At 42.4% G+C, this 12797-nt stretch overlaps 1 protein-coding gene and 1 non-coding gene across 4 annotated transcripts in view; one reads left to right on the top strand and one right to left on the bottom strand.

Moving 5' to 3' along the window:
- Positions 1-12797, bottom strand: part of LOC103178921 (regulator of G protein signaling 7) — a 285543-nt gene that overhangs the window by 232271 nt on the left and 40475 nt on the right. The window lies entirely within an intron of this gene.
- On the top strand, positions 5056-5127 carry trnat-ugu. Its single transcript has one exon. It is a non-coding gene; the product is annotated as a tRNA-Thr (tRNA).

Here is a 12797-nt window from a genome sequence, read left to right as displayed (position 1 = left end):
TACTTGTGAAACACTTGTGATTCAGATAAGTATTTTCAAGGAAAGGTCATTACAATAGACAAATGAGACCAGGGCTTATCTGTCAACCTTTATTTACCTGCCATATCTAATATTTATTTCCTATCGGTTGCAAATAAAAGAATTATTATAGCAATAAAAAAATGAAAATATTTCAGGCTAGTCATTATTTTATGCTGTGATAGTGCATTCACATAATATAGATTGGAGCATCTAATTGACCTTCAACAGATATACACAAAGCATATCCCACATTTAAAAGTAAAATCCAATCTGTGTTTTTCAATGAATCTGAGTCACACTCTCAGATTCTCCTGCTGTTCTCTTGCTGTTCTGGGCTGAAGTGTTGTGGGGAAAGACGACACCTTCTTAACAAAGGGAAAACTAAGGGAGAAAATTGCGGAAACAAAGGCAGAATTTACAAAGGTATCATTTGATCTCAATTCCACAGCTGTGAGGCAGAATTCTTTTGCCTGGTCTAAATAAATACAGATAGTCCAAGATATCCTCTGGAGCATGTATCTGTTCAATCTGCCATGAACATTAATCTCAGTAGTGGCTGCTGCCTTCATAAGAGAGAGGTTAAAATCAAAATCCTGTCTAATGTACCAAACGTTTCTGAGGCTAGCCTTCAAAGGGGTTGGGATTCCTCAGTAATAACCAGCAGAAACAGAAACAAACTGTTTCTAATAATTCTCCTGCTACAATCTCAACCTTTGTGGAAGCTGCTGCCTTCTGCTTCTCTCTTGCTCAATTTCTCTATGACTTTATCTCTATGTTAATTCTATCTCTTTCTCTGACCCTAACACTGTAGATCTGAAAATAAATAACAACAACAACTTGCACTTATATAGCGCCCTCTTCACAGGGTAGTGTCTCAACAGTGGCAGAGCCTGAGCACTGTCGAAGAGGAAGGTTTTCAGGCGGGACTTGAAAAAGAAGAGGGGCAAGGCAGAGGGATTGAAGGAGAGTGTTCAAGAGTTTTACGGCGTAGTGGCTGAAAGCGCAATTTCTGATGGTGGAGCGGAGGGTGGGAGGGACGAGCAGGAGTCCGGTGCCAGTCGAGCGGAGGTGCTGAGTGGTGGATTGGGGAGTGAGGAGATCAGAGAGGTAGGGAGGTGCCAGAGAGTGAAGGGATTTCACCTCTGTGCTTCCCATGAAAATGTACCCGTGGTCACTAAGGATACAACTGAATAGTGACCTTAATAACATTCATGTGCATAACTGAATGCCTCTGGATATTGCAATGGAGTCAGAATTCTCTGTTCAGAGAAGCTGTATGGGGAAAACTTAGCCTTCTTAGCCTTCTGTAACAGGACCCCACTGGCTTATCTCCAGTGTTAGAGATAAGCTATGAGGAACTATGAGATAAACTTCTGCCTTGAAAAGAGACGTCTCAGAGGAATCCTTCTTAAGAGATATATAAGATGATAAACGGAAAAAAGAAGGTAAACCCAGAGCAACAGTCACTGATCCATAGAATTAGCACAATTAGAGGGCACAGATTCAAAGGTATGAAGAGTAATATCAGGTCAGATACTATGAAGTTTTTTTTACACAGAAGTTAATTAACAACTTAAACTGGTAATAAAGATTGGAAGTGACTCAATTTAGAAACATTTACCACATTTAACTAAAAACACTAACATTTCAAAATAATTTCTGTAAAGCATTGTGAGAGGGTTCAACTCATAACACCCTATAAAATGCAAATTCTCTTTCAGTTCTTCTTGAAATCAAACAATGACAATCCTTACCATTGCCAATGCATTCAGACTACCAATTTCACTCAATCGTGCTTTCATAACCAATTAACCATAGACAGCACTGTGTATTCGCTGACCATTCAAAACAGAAAGTGCATGATCACTGTGTTGAAATGTTCATAAATGACTGTATGAAGAAACAACTTCAAACAAGGTGGATAAACAAACTGAAGGCCAAACAGAATTTCATAGAAGATAGTAAGAAACAAAGAGACAAGAGGACCAGTGTAAGTCATATAATAAGCAATAGATGTTAACTAATGGCACTTTTAGATTGCAGATCTCAGGGGTTTCAAAGTCCCAGAAGTCAACTTGAATAGCAATCTGTTCTTTCACACCTGCCCCCAGAGATCCTGAGATCACTACATCAAATCATATTCCGTGGATACTGTGAAACAGATGTTAGGAAAGTAAATCATATATCAGGCAACCTCCATTATAACGCACTCAGTTGGGTCCGATATCTCTAATATCAGATAATCTCCGCATTATAATCTAGTGTGAATAAATAGCTGACATCCAGGTCATCAGGTTATCATTTCCTGCTCATTGCATTTCCTTCACAAAGTGATATCAGTGGAGCTTCCTGCACATGTGAAGTGCGCAGGATGTGATGTCAGTGATGACCTGACAACCCAAATGTTACCAATTTTTATTGCAGGAAGCTGGCTAGTTATTGCCAAAAGCAGGGTGCACCAAGCTTCCAGTGTAAGTCCACACTGTAAATGAACCTGTGCTCAATGTGGGTGCATTTTAACAGGACAACCCTTATTGGATAGGATCTCCAAGACATTTTGGTCAAAATTCAAAATACACTTTTCTAACCTTTATAAATCTGACTGCTAAAAATGTGAAAGGGTATGTGTGCCTGGAATATTTTCTGTTAGGTTGAATAACCGTCATATTATTGAATGGTCTAATCACAAAGGTGGGCCCCGAAATGAAAGATTACTTTAGCTTCAGCAGAATGAATTTCCATCCACCAGCATTCAGAAGCTCGGGCAGCTAAAAATAAATGCACCACTTGTCACACAGTGTACCTCTCATCTTTCAAGCCAAATATCGTTTACTTGGATTTCCTTAAAAAATAAATGGTCACTTCAATCAGTTTGTGCGCAACTGGCTGCCGCGTGTCACCCACAAACAGTCAATTCACTCTACAGTATATTCTGTGAAGTGCTTTGAAAAGTCTCGAAGACGTGATAAGGCGCTGTATCAAATGCAAGGATTATTATTATTGTGATGATAATTAGTAAGCTGAATGAAAAGACACTTCAGTTAAAAGCATAATAATGCAAAGACATGAGAGATCTAAGGTCATATCGAAGTTGTGACATATAAGCTACTAATCTAAATGATGCCGGAACACTCTTGTGAATCTGCGCCTAACACTTTCTGGAATTAGGTAAGCAGGATGCTTTCTTTCAGAGAGACACCAGGGAGAGAGCACATTCAATTTCAGATAGAGGGAAACTTCCATGCATAGGTGGAACTCTCAATCTGGTTTGTATACTCTTCAGGGTAGATATCTGAAGATGTCAGACCACAAAAATCATCCAAAACTATTTCAACTTTGAAATGAATTTGCTCACAAAGTAGAAACATTTGACAAAGTATATAATGATAAAACACACTACAATGTACAGTCAGTGTTGAGCAATATTTCAACTTGAAGAGGTTCTTGTTAATAATCAGCAGAAGAGCCAGGAAAGCATGCTTCACTTGAAGTTGCAGTCAGTAATTGTTGCAAATCATTGTACTTCAAAACGCTACAAAACATCTGCTTATATTTCAGGAGTACTATAACGTTGTGAATAATAATTGTTCTGATGAAATATTTTGTTTTGATGAGAAGAATTAAGATAGTTTGTATCATTGTCATATATTTCAATAGGATATGCATTGGATGGAAGAGCAGCTATGCAGCTTGTACATATCCATACAATGAAATTAAGTTCTGACAATGGTATAATTTCTTGCATAGTTTAGTAAGGCTTCCAATGATTTGAGGGTAACACATTGAATAAATTCCTTTGTTTTCCTTTTGTAAGTCCAATTTTCATACATGGTATAGAGAGTCTCATGCAAACTCAGACATTTGCCCATAAAATACTGTCTCTCCACTGTACAGTATGTCCTATGAAGCTTTTGTGATGTCCTCCAAACATGAAAGGCGTTACATCAAATGTAAGGATAATATCAGAAACATTTGCTCAATTCAGTCAGAAGCACTTTTGCCTCTAAGTCAGAAAGTTGAGGGTTCAAGCCCCATGATGGAACTTTAGTTTGTAGTCTAAGATGGCACTCTGGTGCATTGTTGGGTGAATGCTGTATTATCGGAAGTGCCGTCCTTCAGATGAAATGTTAACACTCTACAGTAAATCCTGAGAAGAGCTTTGTGACATTTAAGATGATATAAGGCACTACATCAAATGAAATTGGATCATTATGACTCAGAGGGCCAGAAAGCTTTGTAAAGCACGAATGCGAGCTAAAGTTTTGCTGAATACTGCTTATCTGCTCAGTTCCTGGGACACTGTAAATTTCTCATTTATAGAGTGACATATCTTGTACACTTTTATTTTTTGGACTGTTTTGTATAGACAGGTCATTGAGCACTGAATGTAATAATGGTTAGAGGCTAATTTCACAAGAATTCTAGTCTTCCTCACCTTTGATGAATAATGATGTTAATAATTCCACATGCATCCCATCGTATTGCTTCTCATAAATATAATGTTCTGAGTGTCATTTTTCCCCCTGAAGTGCTGGTTCCTAGATTGGACTAATGGAAAATCGTATTTTGTGGCTCAAGAGAGCATGAATTTTATGCTTCTTCATCAAATAGCAGCTGACAAATAATTATTGAGCCAAAATGAGATAAGTTAAAAAACATTCTAGCCAATGGAGTTAAAAGTTTAAATCTCAATTTTTCATTTTATAACCAAGATGGCACTGGCCAAGCTGAATTACAAGCAAGAGAGGGAGACCGTCCTTCAAAAGTCAGAGGGATGTTCAGCCCCAAGTGTTCAACATTGAACTATCACAAATTCCATCCTTGTGATAATTATAGCCAGTGATAGTTATCACGGAACAATAATTATCACACTGAACAATTCTCATCCTTTTTACACTGATATTTACAAGCCACTTTGAGCCAGCAGAAATACAACATTTATATGACCCAATGTAATTGAAAACTAACATGCCACCAGAGAGGTGGGTGACAAGTCCAGTTGCTTTCCTTATACCACATCTATATATCTTGTGGAGTCCTGTAGCTCATTGGTTAGAGCACTCGCCTTGTAAGTGAGAGACCTGGGTTCGAGTCCCGGCAGGATGAAACCTTGGGCAAGTTTCCTTACTCCACACGCCTGATAATAATCCCTCAAGAAAAATAAATAAAAATAAATTGGTCACTTCAATCTTTGACTGTTTGTGGGGCACTGCTGTGCATAATTGGCTGCTGTGTTTCGCCCACAAATATACAGTCAATTCACTTTACAGTATATTCTGTGAGACGCTTTGAGACCTCTAAGCAGACGTGAAAAGCACTATATCAAATGCAAGGATTGTAATATTATTTATTATTATCTCCTAGATGTGCAACGGCTGGTGCACCATATTCCCCAATAACTTAGAATTGTGCACTGATAAAAAAAGTGATTTTTTAATCACACTGTAACACTTGCCATACACAAAAATGTAAATGCAACTTTGAATGATGATTCCCACTGGAAAAGCAAGCCTATGAGAGATAACCAGCTCATTAAAAAGATTACACCTTAGCTTGGCTAAAACTTTTTCAGTTGTGCTTGAATATTTATTGCAAGAAATGCTGTATCCTCTGCACACCATTTGCTACGGAAGGAGCAGGAGGTAAAGTTGCGTACATCAAAGTAAAACGCAATGAAGAGTGAAAGTTCAGGCTTTACAAGAAAAGACTGCATTAACCGTTTATCGCTTGTTTGCAGGTGTGCATCATTTACAAAGCAATTTATGTCTCCTGGAATGCTGTGTGCATTCCAATCTCCATGTTTCACATCATCTTTGTGTGGTACGTGAGTCTTTTTTTAACCATCTTCTGCGGGTCTATTCTCCTGCTGTGCCTTTGCTCTTCTGGCTCTATACTATTACTTATTCCTCACTCCCTCCATCCTGTCTTCAATGGCCAAGCATTCAGTCTTTTTACCCCGGCTCTCTGAAGCTCTCCTAAAATCTCTTATGCCTTCTCTTTCAAACCCCTCTTAAAAACTATCTCTTGGACCATGTTCAAGATTGCTATCCTTAAATTTTCTCTTTTCCTTTCTGCTTGGTGATCTCGATCATCTTTGTTAAGCGTTTTAGCCCCTACTCGAAAGCTGTAACTCAGATAATCAGGGTAAAATTCATGCTGACGCCCCCACCCCGCGACCACATTAGTCTTAGGGCAGCATTTAAAGATTGTTGTATAGAAATAGGTTCATATATAGCACAATGGCTCTGCTGTTCAATATATAGATATGAATGGGGGCAAATTCAATGAACAGTGTATCATCAACAAACCCATTGCTGGATACGTGGTCATGTGCTGCAAGTCAGTTCAAACTGTTCATTTATTGAATAAACAACATGGCAGCAAGCAGACTAAATCAGGATTAGGTATGCATAGTTTACATAGGCTGTAATGCAGTAAGAGTTATGATCACTGAGATTTTGAGTTGATCAGAGTTCTGTAACGTCGCTTGCTGCTCTGGGATTTTGGAAATAAATCTGCAATTTCAATTAATAGATGTATTGTATGAGCTAAGATACTACATTGTCTACTATACACAACCTGCTTACCCCCCACTCTACCACCCTCTGCTTCTGCCCAGCTGGCTCGGCCTCCTATTTGTCCCTCGTACACTCTATTCCACCATCAGTGGCCGTGCCTTCAGCCACTATGCCCTGAAACTCTGGAACTCTCTCCCTCAGTCCCTCTACCTTGGCCCCTCCCGCCCCACCTTCAATCCCGCCTAAAGACCTTCCTTTTTGATCGTGCTTACAATCACCTCCCTCTCCCCTTGGCTCGTTGTCAGACTCCACCATTGTGAAGCACTCCGGGATGCTACCCCCCCATATATAAATGCACATTGTTGTTGTTGAGATATGACAGGCATGCAGACAATTTTTAAAGCACTTTTACACCCTGCAGCCAAATTGCAACTTTTTAAATTCAGCTGCCTAGTTATTAATGGCTCAGTTGTCAAGTAGCCAATTAAAAGCTAACTGGGGAAGGAACAGGGAATTGTTATGTGAATAAATGGCTTCTTAGAGGAACAACCACTCAGGTGAATAAATGGGCAAATGGCCTCCTACTGTAGTATAGGTTTCTATTGCATTAAGCGTTTTCCACACATACTGCCACTAAAGTATCTCTGTGCTGATTCCAATGAGGTGGTAGATTTGATGGTATTTTCAATCTTCTTTCACCCCCAATTTCCTATTTTCTGGTGCACATTACTTATCCTAATTTTGGGGACTAAATTACAACAAAAATAATAATCCTTGCATTTGATATAGTGCTTTTCACATCTTCTAGACTTTTCAAAGTGCTTCACAGAATATGCTGTAAAGTGAATTGACCGTATATTTGTGGGCGAAATGCGGCAGCCAATTGCGCACAGCAGTGTCCCACAAACAGTCGTGGATTAAAAATCACCAATTTATTATTGGTTTATTTTGGAGGGATTATTATTAGGCGTGTGGAGTAAGGAAACTTGCCCAAGGTTTCGCCCTGCCTGGGATTGAATGCAGGTCTCTCGCTTGCAAGGCGAGTGCTCTAACCACTGAGCTACAGGACTCCACAGGTTTGAAATGTTCAGTAATTAGTAAAACCTTGGTGTACTGTGGCCACCATTCTGGAAAGCCTCTCTGGTGCACATCTCAGTTTTAGCTTCATTGCAATTTACAGTCGAATACAAATTTACATTTATATTGCTCCTTTCACTTCGGGAGGATGTCCCAAGGTACTGATGGTGCAACATGCTGGTGCTCTAGAACTGCAAGCTAATGTATGATAAGAAGAAGCGGTAGTCCATTTGCCTGCTGCTAGGATTGAGTTTCCAATCATGCTAGAACATTTTGAGTTACAGGCCTAATAAATTCTAACACCACAAAGTGATAGGAAGATCAACCTGTCCGCTCCCTCCGCTTAGCAGGCTGTAGCCTGCTCCACGTCCTCCACCAAGCCCGCCACATCATCGGTGGTCAGGCCTTCAGCCTCTCTGCCCTCACCCTTTGGAATTCCATCCCACATTCCCTTCATCTGGCTCCCTTACTTGCCTCCTTCAAGGCATGTCTCAAGACCCTCCTCTTCAACCGCGCCTTTGGCCACCCTCCTACCTACCCTGCCCCCCACCCTCCTTGATCCCAAACCCCTGCTCGGGTCCAAATTCCTGACTGTCCAACACCTTGGGATGGCCTCCTAACGTGAAAGGTGCTGTACAAATGTAATTTTGTATTGTATTGTAAGATCAGAAGGCGAGTCTGATACACCACTTTTGTATACCACTTGGTAGGCAATTCAACTTCACCAACTAACACATGGGAGCAATTTACAAAATCAGAGGTTTGGTTTGGATTAAGAAAGCCCTTCGGCTCATTTGGTCTCATCCTTCCAGAATATCCACTCTTCTGTCTTCCTATCACAGCATTAAGTTTTTTTTTTGTAAAATGTGTCCAACGTCTTGGACTCAGCTATCCTTCCTGAAAACCTGCTTCAGATGGTAATTATATCTTGGGTAAGGAAAAACGTCCTGGTGTCTGTGCTGAAATTACGCTTTGCAACTTTAAACCCATGTCCTCATGTTCTTGCTCCACCTGAAAGTAGCCACCTGTATATCTTCTTTGCTACCATGGAGACAAAAAATATTATTGCTAAATTTTAATTTCAAATCTGTTACATAAAAAGGCTGTCACTTCTTAAAAGGGGGAGAATTCTGCAAGCGCCCACATTTTAAGAGGATCAAGGTTTATGTTTTCATGGCATTAAACGCTTGAGTTAAATGTATAATTTCTTCATGCTATTTTGAAACATTATCCTTATATTTCATTGTTGTGCAACTCCACTAGGTGATGACTCAAGGCACATTGTGTTGGGTACGAAGAAATCTGAACCCAATGTAAGGGACGTATTAGTTTCAATCTTCCATATTACATAATTTTTGACAAATTAAAAAAACTGAGTTTATATGTTACTTACACATAAGTAATAATGAATGTGCAGGACTACGACAAGTTGTAGTTATGGGAAGACAGCTTGTTTGAAGTATGAATCCAGTTATAATGCACTAACCTCCAACACATATATTAATGTAACTTCAAAGATTTAAACTTTGCATTACTTCGAGCATTTTTAGCATATTTAAACAAAACATTTTTTTTTGAGAGATGCAAAATATTAGCTTTTCGTTGATGTCTGTGGTTCCAAGGAGGTCAGTTGTAACTATGCAAACTCATTGCTTGTCGGTCTCCCCAACTCCTCCCTCCACAGGCTGCAGATCATCCAGAACTCTGCAGCTCGTGTCCTCTCCCGCACTAGGCTCCGCGATAAATTTACATGTATCTGTCCTTGATTGGTTCAGATCGTACCTCACACACCGCCTGCACTTCAAACGGCTTCTCCTCTATCCCCCGAACCATCTCGTGCGGCGTTCTTCAGGGCTCTGTCCTTGGTCCCCTCCTCTTCAATATCTATATGCTCCCTCTTGGTGACATCATCCGCAGACATGGGGTCAACTTCCACATGTATGCGGATGAGACGCAACTCTACCTCTCTGCCTCCACCCTTGACTCCAGGACTACTGCTGTCCTGACAGAATGTCTGTCAGACATCAAGTCCAGGATGAGAGCTAACCTTCTTCAGTTGAACGTCAACAAGACCGAGGCTCTCATGATTGGCTCCCGTCAGCACCTCCTCACCTCACGCGCTGACAGCATCACCATCCATGGTTGCACATGCCACCTTGCTAAGCCAGTCCGAAATCTTGGTATCTTGTTTGACCCTCAAATTTCCTTTCTACCCCACATCTGCGCCATGACCCATTCTGCCTTCCCCCACCTCCACAATTTCGCCCGGCTCCGACACTGTCTCATACCATAGGCTGCCAAACCCCTCATACACGCTTTCATTACATCGAGGCTTGACGATGCAAACTCATTGCTTGTCTCCCTCCCCAACTCCTCCCTCCACAGGCTGCAGATCATCCAGAACTCTGCAGCCCGTGTCCTCTCCCGCACTAGGCTCCATGATCCTATCACCCGCATCCTTGCCCAACTCCATTGGCTTCCCATCACACAGAGGATACAGTTCAAGATCCTGGTCCTCACCTTCAAAGCCCTCCACGGTCTTGCTCCACCCTACCTCTCTGACCTCCTAACCCCTACCATCTGTTCGCTCCCTCCGCTCAGCGGGTTCCGGCCTGCTTCAGTCCCCTGCCTTGCTCGCCCTACTATTGGCGGGCAGGCCTTCCGCCACTCTGCACCCACTCTCTGGAACTCCTTCCCACAGTCCCTCCATCTTGCCCCTCCTTCGTCACCTTCAAGACCCACCTCAAGGCACTCCTCTTCGACCGTGCAATTATAGTCTAATTGTGTAGTTGTTGTGAACAGAACCTTTCACGTCACAAAGGTTGTCCAAGTACACTTCAAGCAGCTAAGTTACAGCCCAAGGGCAGGGGAGGTGGACAGTCTGTAGAAAATTGAGGGAGTGGTAGGGAAGGTGGCCAAATACACAAAGCGATAGGTCTTAAGATGGGTTTTGAAGGTGGGAAGGGAGGCGTCAAAGCAGAGGTACTCCAGCATGGAGTTCCAAGGAGGAATGCAGAATGGCTGAATGGCAGCCTACCAAGGTCACAGTTAGCTGTGTTAAATAATAGCTTTATTATTGCTTCCTGCAATTCTGCTGTTAAAACTAATAGATGATGAAATCAGCAGCAACTGGCACTGTTAATAAACTGCTGTTCTAACCTACGATGTGCTACTTTAGGTATTGCTCTGCAGTTAGTATCATAGGAACAGAAGGATGCTATTTAGCCCGATGAGCTGCCCTACCAGTTCATTATTATTGTTTGCCTAGCAGTAAGTAGGAACCCGCTTGTTAGTCAATTGATGGATCACTTTCTGGGGGTAATAATCCCTCCAATAAAATAATAATAATTTAGTCACTTAATCCATGACTTATTGCGGCACACTGCTGTGCTTAATTGGCTGTTGCATTTTCCCCACAAGATATACAGTCACGACAACAACACTTGCACTTATATCGCGCCCTCCACACAGGTAGCATCTCAGAGTGCTTAACAGTGGTGGAGTCTGACTCCGAGCCGGGGGGAGGTAGCCGTAAGCACGGTCGATCAGGAAAGTTTTCAGGCGGGACTTGAAAGAAAGGAAAGAGGGGGCAAGGCAGAGGGATTGAAGTAGAGTGTTCCAGAGTTTTGGAGAGTAGCGGTTGAAAGCACGACCTCCGATGGTGGGGCGGAGTGTGTGAGGGATGAGCAGGAGGCTGGTGCCGGTTGAGAGGAGGCACCGGGTGGTGAATTGGGGAGTGAGGAGGTCGGAGAGTTAGGGAAGTGCCAGGGAGTGAATGGATTTGAACACGAGAGTGAGGATTTTGAAGTCAATCCGTTCAGTGGTGGGGAGCCAGTGGAGCCTGGCCAGAACTGGTGAGATGTGGGTACGGGGTTTGGTCCGGGTCAGTATGCGGGCGGCAGAATTTTGAATGAGCTGGATCTTGTGAATGATGGAGCTGGGGAGACCGGCGAGAAGTGAGTTGAAATAATCCAAGCGGAGATGACAAATGCATGCACAAGGGTTTCGGCTGCACTAGGGGTAAGGTACCTTCGGAGGCAGGCAGTGTGGCAGAGGTGGAAGAAAGCAGTCCTGGTCAGGGACTGGATGTGGGGGAGGAAGAACCGGAAGCCTAGGTAGTGCACTGGTTTGGTGAGTCTGAGGGAGAGCCCAGGGAGGCTGAGGAGTTTAGATTTGCAGGAGTGAAGACGTTGACGGGAGTCACGGACTATGGCTTCCGTCTTGTCCATATTCAGCTGCAGGAAGTTTATACTCATCCAGGCCTTGATGTCTGCCAGACAAGCTGATAGAACATCAGCGGAACTGGAGTTGGTACTGGAGGAGGCAAAGTAGATCTGTGCATCATCCGCATACATGTGGAAGTTTACCCAGTGTTTGCAGATGACATCGTCCAGGGGGAGCATATAGATAAGGAAAAGAAGAGAGCCAAGGATGGATCCCTGGGGTACCCTGCAGGTGACCGGAGGAGAAACCATTTGCTAAGATGAAATGGAGGTGGTTGGTTAAGTAGGACTCAAACCATGCGAGTGCGGTCTCACTGAGGTAGATGAGGGAGAGCCGATGGAGGAGGATGGTCGACTGTGTCGAATGCGGCAGAGAGATCCAGGAAGACGAGGAGGCAGAGTGAGCCCTGGTCACAGATAGAGAGAATGTCGCTTGTTACATTGACAAGTGCTGTCTCTGTGTTGTGGGCAGGGCGAAAACCAGGGCTCGATGTGTTCCAACAATGCGTTCCCGGACTTTGGGAAGGAAGGGTAGGTTGGAAATGGGAGTTGAGTGACCAGCAGCTGGGTGGGGAGGGGGCTGAGACAGCAGGTAGTGAACTTCATCCAGGTGACTATGATTGAGAGAGAGGAGGAAGAAATGGGGGCAAATGAGTGTAAGGAGGGGGGAGTGGCAGGAGCTGTGGAGGAGGGAAAAGGCCTCTGAAAATATTGAAAATATGACCTGAATTACTGCAAGTGTCCTAGCAACAACATTAAAAATGCTCTTGTCACTGATCAGAAAGCAAGAAATGCACCAAGAATAAATCACTATTTATTTTTTTATATCCAATTCCCTATAATTTGTAAGAACATTTATTAGTAGCTGATTAATATTGGTGTTTTATCAAAGGAAATTTGATGTAAGAACATACTGAATATATCAACATTTTACAACATTTCAATTTGAATTTATAGG

The sequence above is a fragment of the Callorhinchus milii genome, unplaced genomic scaffold, assembly GCF_018977255.1.
Source record: "Callorhinchus milii isolate IMCB2004 unplaced genomic scaffold, IMCB_Cmil_1.0 Scaffold3, whole genome shotgun sequence".
Lineage (NCBI taxonomy): Eukaryota > Metazoa > Chordata > Chondrichthyes > Chimaeriformes > Callorhinchidae > Callorhinchus > Callorhinchus milii.
Note: the sequence above shows the minus strand (reverse complement) of the source record. Positions and strands in the feature narration are given on the sequence as shown.